The sequence below is a fragment of the Anopheles darlingi genome, chromosome 3 (assembly GCF_943734745.1).
Source record: "Anopheles darlingi chromosome 3, idAnoDarlMG_H_01, whole genome shotgun sequence".
Lineage (NCBI taxonomy): Eukaryota > Metazoa > Arthropoda > Insecta > Diptera > Culicidae > Anopheles > Anopheles darlingi.
In genome coordinates this window covers 39,282,118-39,308,791 of record NC_064875.1, presented here as the reverse complement: position 1 = coordinate 39,308,791, position 26,674 = coordinate 39,282,118, and the positions used below count along the sequence as shown (strand labels likewise).

Here is a 26,674-nt window from a genome sequence, read left to right as displayed (position 1 = left end):
GGGATTTTCAGTATTGAATACCCTGTTACAATGAACTGTGCTGTTACTGAATTAAAAAATATCTTTGAGATGAACTTTACATTAACATCTGCGTTTTCTTGTAATTTTCAGCAAGCTCAACGAAAATAAAGTCTTGTTTGCTATCTTTTCGATTGAAGCTGCATCTACTTTCGAGCATTTGCTGTCCTGACCGTTCAATTGTTAAATGATGCCATTATTGAATTGAACTGATTTTACTAAATCACACTCATCTGAATCTGATCGGAGCATACTTAAATGGGTGCATCTGGGTTATAAAAGCTGAGGCACTTTAGTTACAAAATGATTCTTCGTCCAGTATTGTTGAAAATATCACCTTCATTTTGTAAAAAATATACGTGTTCGAGCAATTTTTAAAACGTAACATTTAGTTTATGGTAATTTTAGGTAGTAGGTAATGTTTTTAAGATAATGTTTTCTAAAGTGTAAAAGCATTTCATTGATACGCCAATTGTTACCGACATTAATGTTTCACTAGCTTTACGCTGTGAAATGTGTTGAACGATGTATGAGGTAACATTAAAAACGCTGTTTCAGCTTTAACATTGTCAGTTTTACGGCGAATCAACCAAACATTTTATCAAATATCAATGAAAGGCTCACCATTCAGGGAACAACTGTACAGAAAAAGAGTTCCCCCTTACCAGCGCTCATAAAACTCTTGTCGAACAACATGTCAGCATGTACCGACGTAGATAGTTGGTCAACATTTGTAAATCACTCGAATTCCATGCTTCTAACAGCTGGTGCATCCTCTCTCCAGCATAGATCATATCCAGCCTAGCCGCCCACGAAAAACTGGCAAATGTAGTGCATGAAGTGCACCGAACGTTGACACTGCATTCTATCATGACACACTCTCTCCCTATCTCAGCTGTTCCCGATGATGCAACACTGGACTCTGGTAAATGCACTACTCTCCATTCCTCTCTAGGATGACGCGTTCGCGATTCGCAATTTAATCCGCGTCCCTCATCCTCACTCCGCGCCGTACAATGTATGCCAAACCGCCGCCAAACACGAGCACCCTATCATGCCGAGCGTTTAATTAATTTATTAAAAAGAGATATCAATTAACTTGACCGGTTGTAACACGCGCGTGGCTGATACACTCCCATTCACAGCTGCGATGCAACCGCCGCGAGACGTCTGCTGCGCCCTCATGTACCGAGATCATTCGATAATTGCACTCCGGAGAGAGATGATAGAGCTGCGGATGCTGCCGTCCGGCTGTTTTGCTTTCACTCGATGGCGTCTCCGTGGAGCGCATCGCTCGCCATTGATGAAGTATCAACAACAACAACCGCTGCTGCTGATGCTCTAGCGCCACATGGGCGGACCGGCGGTACTGGGGTCGCATATGAATTACTTCTATGCGGTGAGATCATGCAGTGCAGAAGCGACCGGTCTATGGTCTTCAAGCGACAGCGCCATGGATGGTTTTCTTTTTCTATTCCTTTCTTTTAATTGATATCATAAACGATTTGAAGAGCACATCACAGTGGCCGACACATTCCAGTTGATTGAGGTTTGAGGCATCAGGTTGAGGACACGTGTCGATCAGTGCTAGCGGATTGCGTCAGTCCGTTGCAATCGGTAATCGAGATTCGCTAGGTTTCGCGAGGTCCAGCAACAACATTAAAATTCGGAGAAAAAACCATTGAAAGAGTGTCGAGCAGCGGCTGTGGGTTTAAGGAATTTTATAAAATCCCCTCACCAGGCGTCGGCGACGGTGACATGCATCCATCGCTTTATAGCACCCAGGCGATGATCGTAATTCGCACGAACCTCGTGACAGATTGTTTAAAAATAATTCAACTACAGCCTGTTTCAGTTAGAATCTGGCCAATTCTATGAAGTGCAGGATGTCTGGTAAACATATCGAAGATCTTTTTACAGTGTCTTGATTATACTTAGTTTATAAATTTAGTGGTAACATTTTAGTTCATATTAAAGAGTACCTTGGAAAGTTATAGCTGATGGAACCCGCAAGGTGAATATAAATCTCGATTTGGCGAGAGGAAAAGACATAAATCTCCTGAAATTTTAAATCTTTCCACAAAATATTCGAATGTTATTCAAATAATCCTTACGTTGAATCAGGATAAATGAAGCAGCTTCAGAAATAGGACATATTCTTGATTGAATAGATAAAAAGGATTCGAAAAGGCTACAATAATCCTTGGATTTCTTAGCGTGGACTAAAAAATCTCATGACAGAAGACATCCCAGTACGGCAAATATGTTTGTGAGAAGGTTTAAGGTCGTATCATGCCAGAAAATAGTCAAATAGGCTCCTAGAACTCTTGATTGTCCAAACCCATGCAAGGAAACTATACGAACAAGTGTTGACCGAATTAAAATCATTCTTTTCGAAGAACGATGGAAAACATTCGAAAATGCCATTTGTTGCATGCCCAGATTTTCGTCTTATCGAAATGAATAGGACAATTATGAAGAGAAACTCAAAAAATATGTAACAAATGTATAAAAATTTACCCGAAATGAAAAGTTGTGCGAAATGAGTTGCAAATGAGGTGACCTGCTGTATTGTGGAAGCCATTTTGGGTGATGTCAAAGTTAATGTTCGAAAATCTATGTAAAAGACAAAAGGGGATTTTGCATCAATATTTTGCCGTAAATGCAATTAAATAAATCCTCCAAAATTACATAGTGGTACTTTTCTACGTTATTTCTTTACTGAGATACGACCTATTCCGTGCCTCTAGTGTTTTAACTGAAACAGGCTTCAACAATTTTCCTCTCGACTATGGGGAAGGAATGTTTATGGCGAGTGATTAAAATATGAAGAAGCGCCCAGTAAAAGGATAACAAAACCGGTGCGATGCATCTGAGGCACGATCGACAACAAACGGTCGACGGTCCGAATGGCAGATCGTGAGAGTGGTTCAGGAATGTTTAGGAACCAACAAAAAAAAAAACAAACAAAAAAATAACCCGAAATTTGTCTGATGATCAAACTCTATTTTTAATGACAAACTACGAAGTTCGCTTCGGAGACAGCGAGATGGAATTCGATCTCCACGGACCTCACGGTGGTGAACATGCGCGCGCCCTGTTTGGTGTGTGCGGGATGCTAATCCTCTCCGCCACGAAATTCCAGGGCCAGCGTGGTGCATTAGCGTGATCTAGGCCAAAGGCGCGGCGTGCGCGTCCGTGTGTGTTCCGTTCTGTTTCACGATTAGCGTTTGTAGGCAGAGGTCCCGGCGGTGGTGGCGGCGTGCGCACACACATGATGCAGCTGTAGGCCAACAAGCGGTCAGCCCTATCCGCACCCCCTCCCCTTGCACCGATGTTGACCGATGATATCATTCGCAAACATCATCATCATCATCGGTCGGTTGGTCGTACGGTCGGTTTGGTGGTGGAACAAGTGTCGCCTTTATCGCTTCGTTGCAGCGCGCACGCACGTTGCCACCGTGCCACCGTGTCTTGTTTTGGTTTTTTTTTCGGTTTCGGAATGCCACACATGTTGATGGATGAACGATGGCGGCAGTAGCCGCGGTGAGTGGTGCCTGGGGGCGCTGGTCACAACAGACAGATGCGTCTGTTATCTCATTTGGCATTTAATGGCAACCTTCGGCGCACTTGGCACACAATTTATTGATGGTGAATAAATTTTCTTCACTCTTCATCAAATGGTTGCTTCGCTCGCGTCGCGTACACCGCGACCTACGGTCACTTTGATGGTTCGGCGAAAGCGTTCTCAAGTGCAGCAACCGGCCCCAGGCTACCGTGATCGTTTGCGTCGCCTAAATCCAATCCTAAATCCCAGCTGCCGCAGCAACGCAATCCGAAGCTGTGTCTACTGTGTTTGTTGACCGCCATTTCTAGTGCGCCGCCGGTTGCAGCATTAAATTGAGAAAAACAAAACGCGTTTAGCGCAGTTGTTGTGCCGAACGGGGGAAAAAGGGGTTCGGGGATCGGGTTGAGCTAACATCCGCAACCGCCACCATCCTCTGCCCCCCTGTTCCTTCCTTCAGTGTTCTCTGTATAAATAAATTTCCCCCAAAAAACACATGTACCCGGTGGTGTCGAAAGCGAAATTACATACGGAAAAGAAAACGGGAAAAGTCGAACGGGGAGGAAAAACATTTTCGCACCCGCCAAATCGTCACGCAGAACCACTGATCGACATCGTGCAAGTGTGTGAGGTAAGGTGTCTGGTGAAGTCGTTTGTTATTTGCCTTTATGTTTCCCAAATTTTCCGACTTAACACACTGACTGACCCACCACCACGATGTCTGCCCGCGCACGCTCGCCCGTATGTGCGTGTAGGTCAATAGAGCAACCCATCGATCATCGTCTGCAGCATCTAGCTCAGGCCAATGGAGGTGGCCATGGTCGGATTGGATGGATCATTTTTATCCGATGACCTAAACCCCTCGACTTGACCCTGACCAGCTTCCCGAAAATCCCCGCCAAAAACATGGCGACGACCGGGTCACCATTAAATTGCACTGCGTCACCCACTACGAGACCAACGACGAGATTTACGGTCGATTCTACTCCCGGCGAACGGCGTGTCACGTCCCGCGTATATGTGTTCTCCCGCGAGTCGCGAGCATGATGTCATGAGCACATGCTGGTCATGGAACCAATAATGACGCAATGGAACAACGCGTTACATGGCGGACGACAACGACGACGACGACGTAATCGTTGCCTTCAGCTCCGCTAAGCCATTCGGTATGGAAATGAATGAAATTCGAGCGATTCCCAGAATGTACGCCCCTCCAAACGTGGAGGTGGCGCCTCCTCCTTCATTGACGGGGTACGGGGATCGGATGACTGCTTGCCAGGAACAACGACTGATTCACACGGAGCAGCGGGCGATGATGGACCCGGTTAATGAATTTATCATCTCGTCCACAGTCCAGACGATCGGCAGTAAATCAGAATAAAGTCCTCGGAGAGCAGGAGAACCGCTTTTGTGCACTTGGAGCAACTGCCCGTCGGTTGGTCGGTTGTTGCAATTTAATTAGATTCCAATTGAACTGTTACTAGCTTGTTAATTATGCGTGTCGCTGAGATCATTCTCACGATGGTCATGATCACGATGGCTGAGCACGATGTGACTGTCCTGCTAAAGCCTCTGTGTGATTGAAATAAGTATGATAAGTAGGTCACCTATCCAGCCACGCTTTGAACGAAATTTACCCAAACCTAACCAAGCAAGCGAGTGACAAATTCATCGGAAATGTTGCCTTTCAAGCGTCTCCATGGCAACGCAATAAAAACTCGCCAACACTGGAAATGTCAATTCGATCGCTCGTTCGCAACGCATATTTAGACGCTGACCCCACTGCGCCGAACCGCGGAACATGAAAACGATCATAAATGTGGCGGTGTCTCAATCGACCTCCTCACCAACCACGGCTCCCGCTCTCCGCTACCGGCTTCGGCATCGGACAGAGTAGACATTAACACCCGTGCAAAGCACGAGAGGTCAATTAGTGGCGCTTCTTTTGTTTTACATTTATGTGCCTCAGTCGGTGCGCGACAATCGACGACCGATCGCTGCCCGTCCGGCACATCTTCCCGAAACCGAAATCGTGCCCGGAACAGGTTCAAGGTCCCCTCGCCTTGCTGCTTCCCTCTCGTCAAATGCGCTGATGAGACGAAACGAAACCTAATCAAGCATCGGGGCACGCGATAGCCGTGGCCGCAGGTTAGCGACAAGTGTTTTCACACTCACAGCAGTCCCACCCATGCTCCTAGTCCCGGCACCACCATGCACCGGAGGCCAACGGTCGTCCCTTAGTCGGTCCATTGGTCGGTCTGTAGAATTCCATTTTTATGATCGATTGTTACGAATCGTGCTGAGGTGCCGTTTTCGGCACTCGGTTCTTCTGCCAATGCTCCGAGCAGTGCGCTGACCAACTGACAAAACATAAATCTCCAAGACAATGCCCAGGGACCGATGTAGTATCGCCGTTCGATTGCGATTGTGTCTTTGGTGCAAAATTATAAAATTTATGAGATCATAAAAGAGCGGGGCGCCTCGTGATTGCTTTATGTAAATATGCTCACGGATGTGTGCGATCACTGTTGTGGACCCTGGTTCGAACGTTCGCTCGAACGTAATCGTAGTCGTAGGTTATCTTCTAACGAAATCAAATTTAGCAAGAAACGGAGCCAAAGCAATCGATCCCGTCGTGGTGTAAACTGCACTTCAACCGCACCGCGAAAGGTTATCAGCTCTCTTTCTCTCTCGCGCGCGTGGCTAACGATATCAATTACTCGGCCGATCGGATAGCCGATCGATCGATCGATCGTACAGAGCTTATGCCAGTTGAAGGCGAAGGATCATATCGAATGTAGGACCGGATCGCTCTGAACTAACACAAAACCCCTTCCGGCCGACCTTTGATCGATACCGAACGGCCGAAACTCAAAACAGAAGCGAACGACCGGCGGAACTCCGGACCGGACCACTCCAACACGTGGCCGGAGGGAGTCTCCAGGTTAATCAGACCAATCAGAGAAGGTTAAAATGGGAGGATGAAGGTTCTCTGGTCTGATTCCGTTACGGTCGCGGTAATGGTGGTCGCTAAACAATGCGGCACTTAAGATTGCATCGCTGCATCAACCGCGAGCACTAACAGCATTCAGCGTTACCGCAGGAACGATCCACTCTCGACCACTCCCGGTAACGACGACGACGACGACGAGGGGCGCGATAAATAAGAACCAGATAATTATTCGTGCACCGACGAATGGAGGGAGGAAGGTTGATTTCAGACACGGTTGCAAAAGTTTAAATTTCCCCGGCAAGGAGGGGGGGGGGGGGCAACGATCCGCATGCCAACAAACGCCGCTATCGGAGAGTTACTGCGCTACTCGCCAAAGTTCGCTCAATGGCATTAGCCACGGATCAAGGGATTTAGTTTCGCTTTTCCGGGTCGCGCGTGTTCTCTGGTCGCCTTTTCGGTGGCCGTACCAGTTGAGCGAAGGATTATTATCTCGGGCAGTTCACAGGAAGTGCAACGACAACGATCGGGGGAAGTTGCACTCCACGGTGCACATCCATCCATCTCCGTCGAGGAAGGGAAGCCGGGCTTTTTGGCGAAAGGTAATTTTGATTCTTTGGCAGATTCTTTGCCGTCCCGGTGCGCTGGTCCAGCTGGCCCAGGTTGGTTCCCATAACTCATAATGATTTATTGGTCCGGTGATTTATCCTGGATCCAAGGGATGGCAGGGATCTTCGTGGTGAAGATGGTTCATGATAAAACCATTTCATGACCTGAGAACCCTGAGGATGACGCTGATTAACGGTGTTGCTGTTCGTTTGTTGTTCGCTTTTTAAATTCAATTAAAAAGTGGCTCAGGAGGGAGGTGAAAGTGGGCAATATAGGGCGCAGAAAACAACAATGTGGGAGCTCGGATGGCGAAAGGCGTTACTTGATAGCGAGGATAGGAAAAGCGCATTTGAAGAGATACTATTACTGGATCCAAGAATCTTGAAATCAGCTTTCGCCGCAGTCGAGAAGAAATGGTTTGTCCTACATATACCGACTGATGGTGAACCCATAGAACGCGATCGAGTAATAAGATATCTAGGCGAAAAATTCGACGACAAATTAAGCCTTAATTGCCTCATTAATTATGTGATTAGAAAAATTGCTTAAAAGTATGGTCTCCTCTGTCGACTGGCAAATGAACTGACGACAAGGAGTAAAATACATATCTATAAATCAATAATATCGCCTCACTCAGATTTCTGTCCATCCATCTTGGTACTGGCTAACTGGAAACTCAGATATCGCAGTTGCAACGTCTACAGAACAGAATGATGAGATTAATTTTGCGATGTAGCAGGTACACCCCATCCACTGCAATGCTGAGGCTGTTGCAGTGGCAGTCAGTGAGATAGCGCATAAAGTATTTCACAATGGCATTCATCTACAAGCTGATACACCGGTTGCAGCCAGGATATCTGAGAGAGCGAGTCACGAGAGTATATGACTATCATAATTATGAAGCTAGAAAGGGCAAATCTTCTTAGAGTTTCATTTTTTTAGTAGTGCTTCACAGATTTGTTTGCTCTACAAGGGGATTACTTTCCGAGATCAGTGTGAAACGCAGTAACACCGTCGCAGCTCAAAAGGGGCTGCATATAGTATGTAAAGGTGTCTAGCAGCTAGTAAGTTAAGTTGGCAAAGTAGAAATAAGTAAGTCGAAATTTGAATAAACGGATTTAAGAGCGATCTGTCGTGGAGAGTGGATGAGGAAGAAACTATCTACCTGGATGGATCCGGTGGCATGTTGACAAAATTACCTAATTTTGGATTTTAGGTTTTGTCTGTCTGTATTTTATTTTACATGACTACCAAATATTACTCATCAAATTGTGGTAATGATGATGGAAGAAAAAAAAAGAAAAAATATTAATAAGGTAGTTACCTTATTCAAAAATAATGGAGTTACTCAACGTTGGTTGCTACCGGTAACATCGTCGATAAGTATTTTCAGATTAACTTCAATTTTAATTATCGTAAAGATATTTCATCCCCGCTCCAACCTTTTTAAAGGTAAGGAAATCTCATTATCCTCATCATCATCATCTTCTAGTGAAGACATTGAATTTGGTGACCGGCGTGATGCAAAATCCTTGATATACCCTGGCTTTGATATACAAAGTTAATTGAATGTATGTGTTTCAGGAACTGAGCGCAAACACTCCATTTTGGGCATCCGATTCCAGACTGTCACTCCATTCCGAGTGTCCTTGATCGTCCTAAGCCTATCGTAAACGAATGGCGCCTTTACTGACGAGCACCTGTTCGATTGATTCTAAATTGCGAAACCGATAGCATTTATGCAAATATGCTACGAAGTTCGCTCGCACTCGCAGCTCACACGGTGTTGATCGATTAAACAAACCAATCCAACAAACAACTCACTCACCGGAACCGGGTTCTACGATGCGTTCGAGTAATTGTGCAATTAGTCGTGGACCGTAAAAGGGATGCTGCCATAGCACCCCGCCACTCCGCCAGTTCCTTGCAGTCACCGTGGCGCAACCACGATGACGCACATCAGCACATGCAAGGGTCCTTCGGTGGTCCTTGATAGGGCACACAGTGGGGTGATAAATTTAGTTCCCTCGATTGTGTGCTAATGAGTAGAGTCTACTCACTGTTTGTGTTTGATTCCGCACAAACACACACCCGCAATGTTCCTGTTCGATTAGTCAACATTTGTGCTCACACACAGACACGAGGCCAGCAAAGATTACTTCCTAGTGTGACCAGACACCAGAAACACCACCAAACCAGAAGTGTCCATGTATTTTGAACATCTATTTACTCTTCTGATAACACAACCCAAGATCGTCGACGATATCGCAAACAGATGCAGAGATAGTTAGGGAAGATTAGTTTCTAACTCTTCGAGCGACGACATTGTTGCTCTGTTTGATTCCGGTAAACGATATCAAGTGGCCGATACGCACGGCACTCGCACTGTTTATGCTAACCAACACACATCTAGTGCGTGCGTGTTCTACAAAACAAACAAACAATTCACAATTCGCGTCAAATTCCTCGGCCGTTGTCTCGGTTCGATTGAAGATGCGCTAGAGCGTGTACCGCATTACAGGTCATCAAACTATAAGTTACACTGGCGTTGGCGAATCGGAAAAACAAATCCTTGCAACGGGGCATGCATGCAGCGGCACGCATCATCGGAACCGAGTGCAAGCAATTTCCTCTGAAGCCGGAGATGAAGGAACCCCGGGACATGACGTGTACCGTGATGTTGGTGGACACATTAACGACTCACTCGCGACTCACATTTTATGATGATTCACCATTGCTGAAGGCTGCTGGTGGGAGCCCGTCATCAACGTGACAGATTGTTATTCGTAGGACCGTTTGATAGAGGTGCAAATGACCCCGATTCCGATTCGCTCGAAAGTCGTTAAGATGTTTACACAACTCACGCGCCACTCGCCCCCCCAAAAACGTGTTGCTGCTGCGGATGTCGTGGCCGAGTTTGTGCTGCCACAACATGAGAAACTATCTGCCTTGACTTCCAGCTAATAACGATGAGATGGTTTTGATGGTTAATATGTATATATATTTTGGGATGTGACTAATTGGTTTCTTATAGCATTATAGCTGACCATTCCAATCATCCATTTCCATTTCCATTTCGCTTCCCGGGCTATGCGAGTGTCATGACATGCTGAGATGCTAGGGGTGATGAAAATGGAATATGTTTCATCAAAGGTCACTTCGATGTTTCGCGTGTGAATGTTGGAATGTCCAGATTCGCCTGCTACAGCCTCTTTGTGCGGAGGAATATGGTGCCAGCATGATGTTGGGCCATGTTGAGCTAGCTGGCAGCATGATTAAATCGAAGCATATTAATAACGAATCACACCCAAAACAGTGATGTTCGCCTTTGAAATGAGCACCATTACGATGACACCATCGGGCCTGTGCTGCTCCCAAAAGACGCCATTTGCGAAACGTTCTTGGCCTCCGTGCGAAGTTCTTAGGCAGATGTTTCCCTGGAATGCGATGCCCTCGACATTCTAAGGGCCAAATGAGGTGACCAAACGACGGTTGCTTACGTCGTTCTGGTCCCGTCGCGATGGCATAAATGTACAGAAAAGGGATGCTTAAGGCATTCGAAATGAAGGTTGTTAATCAGTTCGTGCTCATCAGAACAGCGCGTGCTTCCTGCTTTCTTCGAAGTCAGCAATCGATCGATTGCGAACATGTTGCGACATGGAAACCCGCCACCCGATGACTCACCGAAAACCCGTTCCAGGGTTTGCAAAAGACGACGACGAGTACGATCCGCACGGTGCTATAAATAGAACCTTTGAGTATGCACGTCTCCAGTGCAGACGACCACCATAGGTTTTCAATGTCAGGCCGAGCGAACGGAAGCGCATCGCATCTCAGTGAAACCGATCGGATCGGAAGTACGTTGTGCCGGAGGGGTTCGGGTCGGGTTGGAGCCGGTAACAATCGGTCCTCCCGGGGGGTGGTGGTGGTTGGAGCCGAACCGAACTATTCATAACAGAGAGCGCGCAACCGTTCGTTCTCTCTGTCTCTTTATCTCTTCGGATGCTGCACAGCCGATCGGATGAACACTGGCCACGACCACGACAACGTAAAGCAGCGTGGCTCCGGACACAGCAAAAGCGATGTTGGGTGGAATGCCACCCCTAGAACGTGCGTGAGTTCATTCGCGCGAGTACAGAGATGTCCGAAATGTTAAGTCAGGCGAACAAAATCCTCTTGTTACTATTAGCTAAGAATTATATATTGGCTGTAGAGCATGGTTTTCCGCTAAATTATTGTCCTTTTTCATACAGACAAACCAGATTTGTAAGTGGTCTATAGTATTCATAAAAAAAGACTACTAAAACCAACAGTATACTTTTCAATGCATACGAACTACTGATTCTAAGGGCGAATAGATCGACTTTTGAAATCTTTAAATAAGTTAAAAAGTTTCAAAAAATTACATGGCTTGAAATACATTTCTCAGGAGAAAATTGAACCCCTAGATTGAAAGTAAGACACATCGATGGACACATCGAGACACATCACCATTGTAATTGAATAGTACTTATAATACCAAATTTATATAGAAGAACGATCAAAGTAATGCAGATAGACGTATGGTCTTGAGAAATTGCTCACAGCCACAACATGGCAACCCCTGAGAAAGGCATCGATAAGTTAAGCATACCATTACGGAGCACACTGTATGCAGCAGCAATTCAACGCAGCGCCGTCGTTGCGATGAGCGTAACCATCGGAGTAACCAGCAGCAGCGCAGCTCTGTCTCTGTGGCACGAATGAACGTTCGGTTCGGGTTTTTGGGTGTCGGGAAAGGGACCATACCTTCGACGACCATTTGCCCGATAATCGTGAATCAGTTCCCGCCCGGCATTCGATATTTACGCAGCTCTAAAGCTGTCCTCCTGCTAGCGCAACCGGTGTGCTGTGTTCCTGGCCGTGCCCCAACGGAGTGTGAAGTGAAGTTGCGTGCGAAAAGTGTGTCCGACCGTGCGCCTCCTTTTGCGCCACGGGAGCTTTCATCCTGCAATCGGTGTATACTTGTATGCGTGCGTGTGTGTGTGTGTTCGACCCCAAAAACCGGCGAGTTCACTCGATCGTGTACGATTCATCCCCCAAAAAGCTGTACGTGTGCGCGTGTTCGTGTCTGAGTGTCGGGAAGTGTGTGTGTGTGTGTGTGCAGGGGTGCTTTGAAGAGCTTTGAGGTCCTTCTTCCTGGAAGGTCCTTTCGATTGACGGGCGCGCCACGCGTGCCGATAACACCGCGAAGGAATACGCGTCGTGTGTTCATGCCGCTGTGTCCTTGCGTGTGACGTAAATTGCTTATCAAATCACACGAAACACACCCCCTACACAACACAACAAAAACACCCCCAATTTGGTCGAAAGCAAAACAAAACCCCAAAATCAACTCCCTTTTCTCCCCCAATCAGTAATTTCACCGAGATCGAGACGACAAAGTTCGAAACCAATTCGGAGTTCGTCGTTTTGTGACAAAGCGTGTCCGTTCGTCCGTTCGTCCGTGTAGCAGGTAAAGTGACAATCATTTTGTTCTCCCTTCCTTTTTCCGAACCACTATCGCTGTGAGTGAGAAGTTGCTTTCCAAACCAATTCTGAATGGCGTTAAAATGGTACAAAAGACCAAGTCGATTTAAATAATTCAATTCGTTTTCGAGCTCAACCGAGCAGCACCAAGCACCGCACCTAACGACGAGCGGGCTACTTGGATTTGGGGGGATGGGGGCTCTATATTAGTGGAGCGATATGCCGGTTCCTCGGAATTGTACGTCGAGGGTACTTGAAACCGAAGACAACCGGCGGCAGCTGGCGACCGGTTACACGACCGGCAGATAGCTTCATTATGCGTTGCGTTGGGTGGCAACGATGAGATGTGGTTTGCGTGGGAGTGTGTGTGTGTGTTGAAACACTCTTTTACCTTATCTAATCTGCCGTTTGTGCGAATAGTTCGGTTGGTGTGAATCATCGACGAGTAGATGATATCCGTACACGAATGCGGGTGTGAGACTGATGAGCGAGCGGGCATTGTGTGGCGCCAAACTCGCGCCAAATGATACTTGTTACGTGAACACAAACAGACACACAGACCGCGATTGACGGAGATGGTGCGCCCAATTTACATGCCCTTTTCGGTTGCCATTTTCACAGCTAGCCGCGAAACATAGGAGGCGGGGTGATACAGGTGGTCGTTCCGGTCTAGACGGAAGGTGCACCGTGCTCCTTAGATTGGCAAACGCTTCTTAAAGAGAAGAACGCCGCCAGTAACGAGGAAACCATTTTGTGCGTTTAATTCGAAAGTAATGAAACTCTTCAACTCTTCCTCGTGTGTGCCTCCTTCTCACTCTCTCTCTCTTGTGTCTCTTCCTTGTGGGACAATCAGGATAGTGGAGGGCTCATCAAAAATACATAAAACATTGGCGGGCCTACTGTGGTTCCGGTAATGGGCGTCTCCGCGTGGTGCTCAAACACCAGTAAGAACGAAAAAGTTCGGTGTCGTTGGCCAAAAGCAATCAACGAAATCGCCCCCCCCCCAAAAAAAAAAGAAGTGAAAGCACCTTCCTTCTAGGCAATCCTTTTCGGTGCGAGAAATCGTCAACATCCTGCTCTCTTCTCGTCTTATGCGTCCCGCCCGCCCCCCTGGTCTTCGCCATCTCACCATCTTTTTATCTAATCAACGGCAACGGCACATAAAGCCCGGCGCGAGCATAAATCATCTTTCCTTTTGCTTTTCCTTTCCCCTTTTTTTTGTTTTGGCTCCAAAGAAGTCAACGAAAGGACCGGGAGGAGTTAACCGAATGATATGAAGCCCCATCCCTTTGCCCCTGCCAAGGGTAGCAGCTCCAGTGCCCGGTATGCCGGTTACCTATACCACCACCCCTTTGGGGGTGGGAAGGATTGCGTCCTTCTTAACGCCCTTTTCTTAAGAACCGAGCCGGAGGAATGCTATTTTCGGGTGCATGAATGGTTAAACGATTTTCGCGCAAACACCTTGACACTGTGCGTCACCTCACACAGACATACACATACACACACACACACACACACACACACACACATGCGCGCACGTGTGTCAAGCACCCTCGCGATCATCTTTTGATATCATCGTCTGTCGTGTGTCGCGCGTAGGAACATTCCTATGGCATCATCCCTTCTTCTTACAAAAACGGGGTTCGCCGGAACAAGCAGACGACTGGATTGCAGATTCTGACTGGCAGTAAAGTCACACACACACTTATCGTTGTTGGCCCCATCGCAAGGGAGCAGAAGATGCGCGCGCGGCACATAACACCGAACATTATCTAGATAAGCAATGGCCGGACCCCTGAAACGGGCGCGTTGTAACGTTTGTCCGGAGTTTGGAGTCCGGACGAAAAAAAAAGGATGAAAAAACCCTCAAAAAGGGTGTCGCAAAAGACGCCCAACGGTCCAAAGGTTTGCGGTTTCTGTGAGCCGTTTATCGCATCCCTCAGGAGTTTCTTGTCCCTGAGTCCGGTCAATGATACTCGCGCCCCCTGGAGTGGGAGAGCATTTTAACAAGATGAACCTCCTATCTCATGGTCACCACTACCTTTTCCAGCGCTTTATAGGTTGAACTTCTCGAGGCAACGCTTTTCGCTGCCAGCTGACGTTCTAATTGCAAAAGACCAATTGCAGCGACTGTCGTCTGACGACGACGTTCTTGACCACGATGCTCATCGCAGCATACAAACCTCCCATCACCATCATGCGCCCCAAAAACGATGATACCAGGTGAGATGATGATGATGACGATGATGGTGATGGTGATGGTGGCAGTGATGGTGAACATGTTGGAGAACCGCAATGGTGGTTGCGGACTGATAAACGGTGAGACCACGACACACACACGCACACACCCTCTGTTGGAAATGTGATTACACAAAAGGGTAAATATTGATCTAAAAAAGTTACATTACACCCTCGCTCCTCGCTCTCCCCGGTCTCCCTTTACACACACACACACTAGTGACGCACGACGACTGTGGGACCGTCGGTGGCGGATGGCGGTCGTCCGGAAGCCACCACCGTTTGGTGCTCGCAACACATGCTGACGAAGACATGCGCTAGATGCCCATCCGCAAGCAATATGCTAGCCAGTCCGTGTATTTGGCATCGAGACATCGAGACTTCTCTTCTGGCCAGACGAACACACGATGAAAAAACACACAATGAGAGCGAACTGGGACCGTTTTTATGATTTCCGTTTTTTCTTCGGTTCTCGAGCCGCGGCAACCAGCACAGATCGCAGCTGATGATTTACAGCTTCGCGAAGGCGATGGTGCGGGTGTTGCGGGCGCAATTTTTCAATCTCACCCCACGCTCCATCGCCGGTTCTCCTGCGGAGGAGGGGTCATTAGTGTTGGCGAAGAAGGTGAGTTCGCTCCCTCACCAAAAAAAACACCAAACGAAACGAAACTAATTTCGATTCTTTCGGGATCAACCCATAAACCGCGCCCGATGGTTGCTGCCAAAGTTGCTGCCAAAGCATGCCAATCGGTCGGTCGGTCGGTCAGTCAGGCAGTCAGTCAGTCAATCAGCCACCAAAGCTACCCAACCGATGGGCGGTCGGTTCCCCGGGCGATTCCAGGAAGGTAAACTTAATTTGTGTAATCCCGCCACAGAACATTTTACATTCCGAATCGAACAGCGGAACATTCGGACCGCAGCTCGCATCGATCGCTCGCTAGCGTCATGGCCAACGGGGGAAAATCGTAAAAAGTTTACAACTTTTCGCCGGAAAGGATTTGGGGCCACGCGCACCACCAGCAGCAGCAGAAGCAGCAGCAGAAGAAGGATTGTCTTTTCGGCGAATTTATCAACCAGATTCATTCTGGTGCCCGCCAGGTGGCTGGGCATTTGTTGCAGGGTGGAGGGAGGTAGCTAATAAAATTAAGATGCTGGCCTAGAGCTGTCCTCGAGCGAGTCTGTACGGGGTATCTATCTCTCAGTCTCATTAGGCTTCGCATCGCCGCCCTATACCGGTCAATCATTTATGCTTTAAAGCTCAACGTGCCGCTTGATTGCTGTTTGGTGCTGGTGCTGGTGCTGAGCTGTCATAAACATCGACCAGCAGCGCCTACTTGAGGACATCATGCCATAAAGCACAGTGGTAGCAGGCGGCGCCGTTGAGCGTTGAGCACTGTTTTTCATATCAATATGACCAGATCATCGGTCATCCGGGACTCTCAGTAGGCGGTCACACCAGCGCAGCAGCATACCATTTCCGATCTCTCCTCCAAGCAAAGCCTGCTCAGAAGCGCAGGACACGCAGTTTCCGCAGCACAACGCCAACGCCTTCTCGATCACAAGAAAAGATCCGAGCATCCATTCCAGTCGCCAGCGTCAGCGTTCTGTTGCATCAAGCTTATTAAAAATTTTTCGGCTGTCAGCGGCCAATCGGTTCAAATTTGTTGGTACGAAGCGTAACAGCAGGAAGCGAGCGAACGAGCAGCCGGAATTCACGGAACACGTAACGCCAGTGAAAAATGTTTATGTTGGTTGAGTTTCCCAACCCCCACAAAAAATTTGCCCCGATAGCATCTCGACAGCCAAGATGGTGTTAAGCAATCAGAAGAGGAATGGTTTGTGGATGAGAAACGGGGAAAGGAACAACTTCCGCGCGTTTTGCGCTCGAACTCTCGATGATAATGGCCATCGCTTGCTGTCGCCCCGATGTCATTCTCACTTTGGGAAAACATCGATCACGGTGATTCCCTCCTTCCTAACCCCTTTTTTCTCTAGTTCCTCCTAGCTAACTGGTTTGGTCCGTGGGTTTCAGATGATAAGGAGGTTTTAAAGGGGGGCACGAGGTGGCGCAAATGCCGCCTTGTTTGCTATCCCAAGCCGTTTACCGGCTCCAGGGAGAATTCCCTCAGGAGCAGGAGCGCGGGTCCAGGTGCGAATTGGATGACGGATTAGAAATGCAAACGGTGTCCCCGCCCCATCCCATCTTTCGGGTTACATCAGCAACGAGGTGCGACTTTTTTTTGGAAATTTTTGGCCAAAAACCCGTTCCACGCCAAAAGATGAACCAACCAAAAACCGGGCGGCACTTACTTTAGACCGGGAGCTAAACGAAACGTTCAACGGAAAGGAGCATCGGTGCGGAACGAAACGTTTTCTCTCAAAGGTGACTTTTACTGCGGAGACACAGCAAATTATTTAGGGGGGGGGCGATAATGGCCAGAAACGGTTTGCGAAATTCCAATCCCATGTCGGTGACCGATGATCATTAGGGGAAGGTTAGCGCGTAATACAACGTCTGTCGGAAAGTAAATAGCACTTTTCCAATATTTCTGGTCGCGGGATAGACAATAACCACCATACATTTGTTGCATCGAGTTCAATGTTTCCGTAAACGTTATACCGAGTTTAAAACCAAAAATTGATATTGTTCGATGCTCATTTTTGTAGCAACCACAAAACCATGCTGTCACTTTAGGTGCAATAACTTTGCTTCCAAAGGACCAAATTTCATGAAATTTTGACAGGAAATCGGGAAAGGATTTACCTTTCAAACACCTAAACCTACAACAATGTGAAAACACATCCAACGTTCTCCGGTCGCTCCTGGGCTAATCGCGATCTGGTGACTGGCTCCATGTTGCCCATCAGCCCAGGTTATCAGCGTTGTGTACGTTGTTGATGTAAAAAAAAGGGGGTCGTACTCCAAGCACGGAGGCGCCAAACGGACGAACGGACAAATCGCGAAAACCTCATTTGTTCATCTTTCGTCGAGCGATTCTCGGGGCGCGGCGGTCCGGTCTGGCGCGATCTCTCAAATGGCCTCATCACAAATCATCCATCACATCAGCCCTACACCCGGGATAGGTAGGTAGGTAGGTAGGTGCTGGTGCTGCTAGCGAGCTACTCATGATGTCACCTGAGGTGAGATGGTACAGTGCGATCGCGCGGGCAGCTATTAGCATACATCATCATCCGAGTGCCAGGGCGTCAGGCGACAGGCGACAGTAGCGCTTTGACCGCCGGCAGCTTCCAGCCTCTTTGCCACCCATGGCTCATGGTTTCATTGACCAAAGGTAAATGGTGCGAGACAAGGAGCACTACTGTCTGAGGGTATGGGGAGGGCGGTCTGACATAAAAAACAGACAAGACACCGCCAACGCCAACCCGTCAACCCGAGGGTGGCATTCAGCAAAGAGTGATGTCCGAAAGGTGATAACACACCCTGCAGGAGGAGGAGCAGGAGGAACCAGGGTGTAGGGCCAGGCGAGGCTCGTTGCTTGCCTTTCCTATTTGCTCAGGAGCGCTTCTTTGCTTCTGTCCGGCACCGGCGTTCTGTCACCTTCACGCGTCACCCGGAACGCGCCACGTGGCATTGAAAGGCGTCCACGCCATGCCATGCCATGCCGTGGTGTAGGCACTGGATGGCGTAATACCAGCAGAACCCACACACACACACACACACGCGCGCAAAGGGAATCTATTCCATAGCCGTGGCCACACGGGGCGAAAACTCTAGCGCAAACGAAAAAATTAATGCCAAAACATTTACGCTTGCCGTTTACATGCTGTCAAACGATTATAGGTCCGTGGAGCGTAAAACCTAGAGTAAAAGCTGTTTGCAAACGGAAGGGCTCGCAATATGTTCTATTTGTGGTTTACATTGATAGATAGTGATCATTGCTAGTGTGTTCAATCCTTTTCTTCCACAAAACGATTTTAATTTCCTCAACCCGGCCACGTAAACATATCGAAGCGTAAACGATTTGGCATTAATTTGTAAATTTGCGCGCAAATTTTCGCTCCGTGTGGCCACGGCTCATCAATTAGCATAACTCGGCTAGTACTCGGTAGCATAAACTGTGGTAGCACATCTAAATCCAATCGTCGCATGATGCTTCATGCTGTTCTGGACCATGGAGAGCACGACGAGATACTACTGCGGGTGGTCCCCCCCCCCCCTTCCGATTATGTATGCGCATGTGTCATTCCGCCCCTCTCGCGCTTACAGCGTATCAATCAAAATCTAACGAATTTGATTGATATCGGGTGTGGTCGACCGCCGGGCCACCGCCGCGACCTTACCTTAGAGACAGACCACCACCATCGTGTCATAAGATGAGCGAAAGAGACCCAGAGAGAGAGAGGTAGTTGAACTTGTCCCCAAAAACCGGGGACGGGAACTACGCCACCAGTCACCGGGGTCTAGTTGCTCCCCCGGGGGGGTTCTGTCTTCGTTTTCTGTCTTCTTCGAGGGAGTTGCTGGAATTAATGTTTTGCTGAATCTTGTCTCTTCCAGTGAAGCCTTTTTCTTTCTGCTGCCAATTTCTGTGCGTCGCAAAGCGAATTGTGTTGAGGATGGACCCCGGGATTGGACACTTTCGATACCTCCGGCAATCTAATGTGTTCCAAATAACTGAAAATAGAAATAACGGAAAACCCGTCATAATGCTTGTCCAAGTGAGGTTGTGTGGTCACAATGATAAGCAATCAATCTTATGCTACCTGCTGCATGGTACCGTCGGCGTTGGTCATCATCTGGTATTAGACGTGTCGTGGTTTGCTGACGATGATGGTGATTGATCTGGATGTCAATGCTGCGAGTAGGTCCGCGTCCGACGGTTAGCATCAGTGTCGATTTAGAGTTCCCTATTTTGAGGGAGAGACAAAGAGAACTATGATATTGATTGATTTAATAATCCCGACTCGTTTTTACCGGGACCGAGGGTTTTGCGGATAATTGATCAACGGTTGACAAGCGCGCCAAAAAGGGACACCACGTTTCCCAAGATCCCCCTTGGAAGGTTAACCTTTATCACAATCTTGCAACTTCTATTCAAATCGTTCAACTTTACGAACACGAGGGGTGGTGCGTTGTAAAATGTTGTAAAATCCTTTCTCCTATGGACTAACTTTTAAACATCTCATGCATGGTCGTGCTGTTGCTCTGCTCGGTCCCAGCTGTCCCCGGTCCAGGGGACAGAATCTCATCACAAAATATGGTGTTTTAAAGTCGGTGGCACATCGTAACGTTCATCCGTTCCCGTCCGTACCCGAAGGACACACCACCAGGCGCACCAAGGATATGAATGTTAAACTTACCCGTCTTTTGGCTTTACACGGAGAGAAAGATATACTGAGAGACATACAAGAATGGACTCGCGTTCGGCCCGTTCGTTGTTGAAGGCCAAAAGTTTGTACCAACCAGCAAGTCGGTCCCCGGCAGCAGCATCTTTCTGCTCTGCTCCGGTCGCGTGGCAAAAGATGACTCAGAGGACTTTCTCTCTTCTTGCTTTTCTTTCCTCGCGGCAAGTTGCTCATAAAAAAAGTTTCTCGTCCGTTTTTGTGCTGGTTCACGCCACTGTTAGGAATCGCGAATCCCGTGTGTGCCTGTGTGTGTTTGCCTGATGTAGTAAAGCCATTCGTGAAATATGTCCCTCGTGAACCATATTTGTTCCGCACATGCTGGTAGCAAAGCCTGGTCTGGAGTGCAGTCCATACATCGACGGTTTGAGGCTCACTCGCTGCTGTTTTCGTCGATCGTTAAACGTGCACCAAGCGGAAAAAGCGGGGCCAACCCAACCAGCCAGCCAGCCAGCAAGTCGACGATGTACTTTGTGGCCAAATATTGCTTCTGAATGATTTATGTTGTCCCATCCGATTGCCTACCCGAGTTGGCCATTCATCGATTCCAAAGCGACGTTTGTTATTACATTTTCCCCGGGTTTTCCCCGGGTGTTCCCGGGTTTTCCCGGGAGCCACAGCCACAATCGGTCACACAGAATTGGCAATACCGGTGGTAGGAGGACCGGAGTTCGATTGTGCCATTTTTCCCAGCGAGTAAAAACATTGGCCATTAACAGCCCGGTCGTGATTTACTTTTCAACAAATGTCCAAACTACGAGCGAGTGAGCGAACTCGGCCCCCGCCCGGGGACATCACTCAACAAATATTATTGTTTTTGGGGGATGGCGCAAGAAGATGAACAAGGAGAAGAAGAAGATGGCCATCATTGATGAGCGACAACTCGCCGATCGATCGAGAGTTTCGATTTCATGAATTCGACACCGCGTAAAGAAGACATAACGCCTTTCGCATCTTCGTATCTTCGCATCTCGTTATCTACAGATGCAGATCGGCAGCAAATCATCGTTTCGTATGTGCAACGTCTTGGAACGTCTTTGGTATGGTCTTTCCAGTTGCAACCAGTTCCTCAGTTCTCGAGATTCTCATTTTGTCAAAGTTCAAAACGATTCACTAATTTTATGGCGACCTTCTGGAGCCACCTCTGTTTCCACCACAGAAAGTGATGAAAATGGGTGTGCTGTTAGCGAAGCGTTTAGAAGAAAAAAAAACATAAACACTTAATGCGTTCCTTGCTTGCCGTTTAGTACGTGACCTCTGATCCTTCCGATCCGATAAGCATGAGCTGTCGCCGGGATCGCGAGAGACGCGACGCCCGATCGGTCGCGCTATTCTGAGACGAATCGTTTGACGCATTCTCACCTTCACACATCAGAGCCATATTGCTGCTGCTGGTGCCGATGCTGCTGCTGCCGGTTACAGATGGTACCACACCCTGGGCGCAGTATTTGCAATGAATTATGCTTCATGTCTGCCAGGAAACGATCGATCAGGGAGTGCGGCGCTTCGTTCACGCCAATCTCCGCCTCACGGAGCGTCCCACAATCGCGCGAGAGGTTATTTGCTGACACCTAAATACCTCGATCAGTGGACACCACCCCAGCGTATGTTTGTGTTGTGCTCACTGATTGCTACACTGTCACCGCGTGGCGCCGTTGAACGAAGCGGTTGCGGCTGGGTGGGACACTCCATTAAAGACGAAACAGCAGAACGTGTGGTGGCGGCCGGGAGGAACAATAAACAAATTAGCAAAGCCAGCGACTATCACGCAAAACTGCAAATGGACGCGTGTGTTCGTTCGTTCCTGACGACGTCCCCTGGTGGGGGACTTGCTCGGTGACCTACTGTTTTGATAAGCGGACGGTCGTCCACACGGTCTTTCGGCGCGCGCGGATCCACCAAGCGAACGGTTCATGTTTCACCGGTTGGACAAGCACGGTTAAGTACACGATCAGCCCAAACGATCACCGTGCTTGAAGCACGGGAATTGATGACAAAGTAAGATTGGGCGCACAGACTGTGTCGCGTGGCGTTATTATGTTTGGGGGAAAAAAAATGTGTTCATGTTAACAGTTTTTTGTACGGTTGTACAGCTTGATTTGTTTGCTTCCACACTCTCTTCTGAGGTGGACATTTGATACCGGCAAAATGCGTTGGAAGCATAAACCCCGTGGATTAGTGAAGAGGGTGCAGTACGCGTACATCTTGCCGATAGCAATACGATCCGATCAAAGTCCATTTCGTTCTGATGTGTGCAGAACTGCGATATGATCACGAGAGTCACAGCTTACGTGTGGTCACCACCTTCATCACACTTCTCATAGAAATAAAAAACAGAAGAAAATTTGCTGATCCAGCAAGTTTTGTTGTTGATGTTGTAAAAGTCACAATTCTTTAGCAATCCACAACAATCGTACCATTATCAGAAGGCAGCATTATTTGCATCAACATGTTTGAATAAAACACGAAACACACATAATCTGAGATTGTGGTATGGTATAAATATACTCATTAGCCCCTTGATTAACCAAACCAGCAAAGGCATTATCAATGTTCTCTGCATTCATGAATAGGCATCTCACATTACATTAATTCTGGCAAAGACATCTGTCCCCAAATTTGTGTTCCTATTGTTTTTGAATAAAATATTTATAATTCGACTCTGCTTATGCTACAAAGTCGTGCTAAATAAAGCTTTAAAAAGGATTTGTTATTAGTAGCATTTCAAAACATTGATCAAATGATTCCCATTTTTATGTAAAAGTTAAGGGATAGCTACATATTTTACTTTCTATTCCGACAAAAATTAAGAACTTTCAAAGAATAATGAGTGAAAAAGATTAATTTAAGCAAAATTAGATAAACGATACAATACATCACCAAAACACATACCACAAGCATGGTTTTGTTCAGAAAAAATTGAATTCAGATTCTGATGAATTTCAACAAATATTTTAACCTTATCTAATGTCAATTAAAACTAGCAGATCATTTGCAGTAAATTGCTTTAAATCATTGCTCGAGACAGGAAATAACAAAAGAGCAACGCATAAAATTAATCCAATTAAATATGTCTAAACGAACAAAGTTTTGGAAACGGTTTTGTAGCACGGAATAAAATGTACCGCATAAAATGTGTCAAATTTCGAACACATACCCATTTAATTTGTCATCAAAATATCAAGACAACGAAAAGAAGTAAAAAAACCATACGATACCGTTGGGTTCTCTCGAACGTCACGAACAACCCAACCGATTCTATTCCGCCTCCGACAAAAGCTCTGGGACAAGAAAAACGGTTTACAAAAGCCTTCCATTCAGTAGTCCCCAATGTAATAACCGACAACGCACACAACTCTGCTCATCGAAGCAAAACTGTTTCCCTCAACAAACAGAACATTGGCGCACCAATTAACAGTTAACAGAAACTTTGCGGAGTACTTGCGGACCGTCGCTCCTCGCTTGCCGCTATCTCGGCCGGGCGGGTCGGTCGATCGGCCCATCGGCTTATCAATATTTACCCGCTCTAATTTTTCCGCCCTTCACGCGGTGTGGATAATTTAAATTTACAAAATACCAAATACCAGACACCGCCCGCGCCCCGGTGGCCGTCGTAGGGCTCGCAAAGTTTAGTCAACCAATTTGAGCAACACCGACACTCACGCCGCGGCTCGCTCGTTTTGAGTATTATAAGATCCGTGCTAATTTCGTGCCGGGCCGAGTGAAAAGCGAAAATGGTGGCCAAACCTCTCATCTTCCTCCTCCTGCTGCGGCATAATACAGCCGTCCGTCAGCAAACTTTTCTATGAATACGTAAGCCCGGCCCTGCGGGGACTGAGGTAACAGAATGCCAAAAACAAAACAAAAATCATATCCTAAAAGCTACTTCACAACCACCAACACACACACACGAGATAGGGCTTCGATGGATGGATGCTACTACTCTCTTCTCTCGCAGCTACTTAGCACACTGGAAGCTACAAAACTGGCGTTTAAACTGGCGGCCCCCCGGGCGCGGTGGAGAGGATGGAAAATTCCGATGATGAATAAATTAACAATGCCCCCATTGCTCCCTTCGGCACCCGTCCATCCTGCGGGCACCGAGGCATTCGTACCGGAAACATACGAGACCGCGATATGCCAGCCCCGATACTTCGGGAAGTTTTGAAGATCTTACCAAGATATAGGACCAAAGGCTCGTGAAAAGCCAGGCATAGCACACCCGGTAACCTGGGATGAGGTGGAGGCCACACTAATCCACTCCAGTGACCATCCGTGCGAGAGTGCAAAGAACGAAGGGCTGCGCGTGCTTTTGTTCGAAACTTTGGCGTCCTGCTGGCTGCTGGCAAGAACAAGAGACTCCCAACGGAGTTTTGATATGTGTTCGGCTTTAATTCCATTTAAGTCCCCTCCACACACACACACACACGCGCGCGAACACACAGACACGGTGTTCTAATGACGCCAGACAGCGCCACCGTGTGCTGAATAATGCATTTTCATCTGCAAACACCCCAGGGGAGAAATAGAATAACCAAACCTGGTTGGGGTCGTTCTAGGAACGTTTTGGTCTGAAAACGGCTCACGACAGCCTAGTGAGGTGGCTGTCTAGGTAGTCACGAGGCAAGGCGACGTATCGCGCACAATTTGGTAAGGTAATTGGCCGATGATTTCATCTAGCCGAAGATCCCCCACATAAAGCCGCCGTCGCATACATCTCAGAACGAACGACTGACGATCTGGTGGCTCAAAAGGAACATCATCCAGAATATCCAGGGACTGAAACGATGATGTCCCGGTACACTCGAGGGAACTCATTCCAGCACCACCAGGGTGAATGGTATTCCTGGAAGCTGCATCGTAACGATCCAACAAGCTCCGACAGAGGGGATGCATAACATGAAAAATTCCAAGGGGACCGCCGTGGTCATAAGGAATTCGACAAAAAAAAACGGCACTACATGGCGTGGTTGATGGGGGATGTAAAAAGCAAAAAGCATCCTGACCAACCGCAAGGTGGTATTACTTGACCTGCCCTGGCTACCGGAAGGATTTGTTGTGGTCCGTGGCCAGAGACCAGGACCAGCGCCAGAATTCAGAGGTAGCAATAATTGCGATCGCAAAAAAGGGCTTTCTCAATGTAATTCCTGTAAAGCCGCGAATGTGCTGGACTCGGTCTGGGACGGGTTCTCCGCGTTTTGCACATTATGCAGCTGAACGATAGGTTTTCCATTTAATCCACGACGACCACGAAGATGGATGTTAAAACTTTAAACGAGAATGATGTGCATGGAAAAGCAATTTCGCACAAAAATAAAACCCTATTAAATGTAGAGCATTCACTTCCTACTCGTACTCGATCGATCGAGTGCAGGGAAGGTTAATAGCAGGGAGCTTTTCCGACATTTCCTGCCCGGTTCATCCAGCCGGTGGTGCATGTAGTGGGGTTGCAAAATTTGGTTTTCGTTTTTCGTTTCGTTTCATTTTGAGAGCATTTCTCATAAAATCTCATCCGCTCCGATGGATCCGATGTGGAGGATGCATCATTAACTATGCATGCGCCCCCCCGCGTTATGGAAAATGGATGCATTTCACTTCACCTCGACCAAAGTTCGCCCGAGCGGAAGCTGCACGGGTTAAAAAGATATCATTTTTTTCACTACCACTTTTATGACCCGGTAACGCGTACTCGCTGGTGGTGGCGGTGGTGCTTCGTTGTGCACCACAAAAACCACCTGCACATGGACGAGAAGGGCACATTCGTGGCTCGTGGTTTCATATTTTATGACGTGTTTTTGTTTTGTTCCTCCCTTTTTTTTCGAAAAGTCCAAAAACTGTAATACGCGCCTGCATTGTGCAATCGAGGATCGAGGCCGGTGTTAAAGTTTACTGACTAAAACTCTTGCAAACTCTTGCGCAGATGTGCTCCCGGGTGGATCCCGTTTGGAGATGCTTATCTCCGTGTGGCAGCCATACGCCTGGTGCTATTGGTGCACCAAGAAGGTAAACAAGTGTTTTTATTGTTTTATGAGTTAATTTAAATTTTATCTCGTCCGTCACGTGCCCGGATGTGGCATAGTCGGGTGCAACTCGGGCCCGACTTCGGTGCAACGAGCGTTCAGCGTTCATTCTGCTGCGATGCGGTGCGGTGCGGTGCGAAACTTTGTATTTCAACGACGACATGTACAATACACAATGTTGTACGAGATGTACTTCAATACCAGCGAAGCAAAAAGTGGCGTACGTACTTTTGCTTTCTCAACTTCCTGTCGACACATGGTACACGTGTGCTTCCAAGTTCTCCATCGAAAGAAGGGAAGAAAGGTTGCTGGTGCGAAGTTAGTGGTGTGACTATATGTGCTTGACACTAATTGTCCGGTGCACCAATGTCGTTCAAGTGATGGGAGCATGGGGAAAGAAATTGA

General features: G+C 47.6%; 1 protein-coding gene across 4 annotated transcripts in view; it reads left to right on the top strand.

Moving 5' to 3' along the window:
• The first annotated feature begins 11,921 nt into the window (after nucleotides 1–11,921).
• LOC125957713 (uncharacterized) overlaps nucleotides 11,922–26,674 on the top strand; it is a 68,544-nt gene continuing 53,791 nt past the window's right edge. For 3 of the 4 annotated variants that reach the window (XM_049690586.1, XM_049690588.1, XM_049690585.1), the window contains exon 1: nucleotides 11,923–12,636. The gene's annotated coding sequence lies outside the window, so the exon portion shown is untranslated. Of the gene's footprint in view, nucleotides 12,637–26,674 lie in introns of all 4 variants that reach the window. The other variant, XM_049690589.1, reaches the window with a different exon arrangement.